Source organism: Echinops telfairi, unplaced genomic scaffold, assembly GCF_000313985.2.
Source record: "Echinops telfairi isolate 266 unplaced genomic scaffold, ASM31398v2 ScPeMD7_4225;HRSCAF=4972, whole genome shotgun sequence".
Taxonomy (NCBI): Eukaryota; Metazoa; Chordata; class Mammalia; order Afrosoricida; family Tenrecidae; genus Echinops; species Echinops telfairi.
Genome location: NW_022108124.1, coordinates 19331011 through 19334083, shown reverse-complemented (window position 1 = coordinate 19334083; position 3073 = coordinate 19331011). Strand labels below are relative to the sequence as shown.

The 3073-nt window shown below is 49.6% G+C and overlaps 1 pseudogene; it reads left to right on the top strand.

Moving 5' to 3' along the window:
- The first annotated feature begins 1349 nt into the window (after positions 1 to 1349).
- LOC101660255 lies at positions 1350 to 1995 on the top strand (annotated as a pseudogene).
- The last annotated feature ends 1078 nt before the right edge of the window (positions 1996 to 3073 follow it).

Genomic DNA, 3073 nt, shown 5'->3' with positions numbered 1-3073 from the left:
AGGAGCCATGTGAGGCGGCCGCAGGACCGGGCAGGGTTTGGTTCTGCTGTGCACAGGGTCGCTGTGAGTCAGAACCGACTCGCTGGCACAGAGCAGCAACGACATGCTGAACAATCGTCAAGACGCTGGAGTCTGTGAAGTCGAACGTGGCATCACGACTGGAGGAAGATCCGTTAGCAACCTGCGTCGCGGAAATGCCGCGGGCTGACTTGCTGGAAACCAGAGGGACTCGGAGCACTTCCTGATGAAGATCGAGGACTGCGACCTTAATGTGGATTGCACCTCGACCTAAAGCAGAAAGCCTCACAACTGGACCGATGGGCAACATAAGGATCAACGGAGAAAAGATTGAAGTTGTCAAGGATTCCATTTGACTTGGATTCATCATCTGTACCCATAAAAACAGCAGGCAAGAAATCAATCAGCAAGGTACATTGGGAAAATCTGCAAAAAACCTCGTTCAAATGTGGGGCTGGGGGGAGGGTCCAGGGGTGGAGCGTTGCTTTGAGAATTAATGTGCAAACACAATGAACTTCCAGAAGAACTCCTTCACACATTCACTCACTGCCATTCAGTCGATGCTGACTCATAGCGAGCCTGTAGGACAGGGTACCACTGCCCCATGGGTGTCATACATATGCCTGGGTAAGTGCTTATTGCTTTAGGAGTACAAAATATATGTCCAATCGTTGAGTGTGGTTGATGAGCTACACGGTAGCTGCCACAGGAACAAATGTATAAAATAAAGAACTCAAGTCCTTGCTTGGTTTAGAAAACAATAGAACCGTGAGAATTATTAACATGGGTGAATAGAGGATCAACCCTTCATTTTGGAAGACATCCAGCCCAATACTCCTTAGATCAGTGGTTCTCAGCCTTCCTAATGTTGCCACCCTTTAATACAGTTCCTCATGCGGTGGTGACCCCCAACCATAAAATTATTTTCGTGGCTACTTCATCACTGTCATTTTGTTACTGTCACGACCCACAGGTTGAGAGCTGCTGCCTTAGATGCAAGGTGGTGAGAGACTTTGTTTCACATGCTTTGGACATGTTATTACATGAGGCCATTTGGGGTGGTGGAGCATAAAGCAAGTCAGCGAACAAAAGCAATGCTGCCGACAAGATGAAGTGACACTGGTCTCGCCCCACAAGGGGCTCAGGCAGATTGCTGGGAGGACGGCACACGGCTGGTGTGGTAGTCACAGCATCTTGTGTCAACTTGAGGATATTAAGCGTGAAGGGACTTTAAGGCCACGCTTGGAAGCAGACCTGCCACCAGGGGTCACGTCATCGGGAACAAGGGAAGGGCCCTGGTTCTGGGTTCCGCATGCATGTGAAGCATCCTAATGGACTTGGCCTTGATCAAGGGCATAGTGAAGGACATTCTCCACAACCTGGGCTGCGATGAACCACTCTCAAGGTGGTCTTCAGAGGACCATCCAGTTTAAGAAACGAACGAACTATTCCCTGCAGCCGAAGGCATACACCCTGGCCAGTCCGTGTACTGCGGCAAGAAGGCCCAGCTCAACATCGGCAATGTTCTCCCAGTGGGCACCAGGCCTGAGGGCACCATCGGGTGCTGTCTGGAGGAGAATCCTGGAGACCGAGGCAAGCTACGCCACTGTCATCTCCCACAGCCCTGAAACCAAGAAAACCCGAGTGAAGGTGCCCTCGGACTCCAAGAAGATCATCTCCTCTGCCAACAGAGCTGTGGTTGGTGTGGTGGCCGGTGGTGGGCACATAGACAAGCCCATCCTGAAGGCTGGCCGAGCCTGTCACAAGTACAAGGCCACGAGGAGCTGCTGGCCTTGCGTGCAGGTTGTGGGCACAAGCCCCGTGGAGCCTCCCTTCGGAGGTGGTCACCACCAGCACATGGCAAGCCCTCCACCCTTTTCAGAGATGCCCCTGCTGGTCGCAAAGTGGGTCTTCTTGCTGCTTGCTGGACTGGACGGCTCCGGGGGAACCAAGACTGTGCAGGAGAAAGAGAACTAGCGCTGGGGACTCAATAAATTCTTTACTCCTGTCACTGAAAAAAAAAGTGAAGGGGTGGAGTCTAGCCTATCAGTCAGGTCACAGCCTGATCCCTCCTTGTGGGCCTGGTCTTCTCATGAAGATTTTGGGAACTTCCTCCTCTCTCTTGATTCTACCATCTGAAGAGGTGGGTCTCTCTCTCTCTCAGCCTTGGTGTTCTTATTGAAAAGCCACATAGAGCCACACTGATGGCAACCAGAGCCCTGGAGCTGGAGCAGCCACGAGGAGAACCTGTGTGCTGAGATGCTTCCACCACTACTGGATCCACAAGACTCTCCACCCACTGGCCTGTGATCCTGCATTTGGCAGCATTGCAAGCGCTGTGTGAGTCTGAAGAGGGAGTTATGGACTAGTATTGGATTTATGGGCTAATATTGGACTTACAGACTTGATCTGGGCTGGGTTGTTCTCTTAATATACAATTACTCTTTAATATAAAGCTCTTCCATACATAGAGAGAGATTTGTTTCTCTAGTCAACCGAGACTAAGCCAACTGGACAGTGTTTTGTTCTGTTTTGTAATCTGGTTGCTGTAAGTCAGAATTCCCAGTAATAACAGAGTGGGAATAAAGAACAGTAACAACACTGAACCAGATGACGTCAAGTCAATTCCACACTATGGGTGTCAGAGTAGGTCTACACTCTGTAGGGATTTTAGGCCTTTCAGAAGCAGAGCCCCAGGCCTTTTCTGAAGTGCTTTTGGGTGGGTTCAAACCATGAACCTTTCAGTAAGTAGTCTAAGATCTAACCATTTGCAACACCAAGGGACTTGTTGGAGTAAGCCTAGAATGTATTATTAGGTCTTGGATTAATTTATGGTACACTTGAGATTTTAAATGACTGTCCCAAACTTTAACGAGCCCTGGTGTTGCTGTGGTCTAAGCATTAGACTACTAACCACAAGGTTGGCAGTTCAACCCCACCAGCTGCTCCATGGGAGAAAAATGAGGCTTTCTGCTCCCATAGAAATGTACAGTTTAGGAAACACTATACAAGGTCGTTATGAGTTGAAATTATCTCCAAGGACATGGGTTTGGTG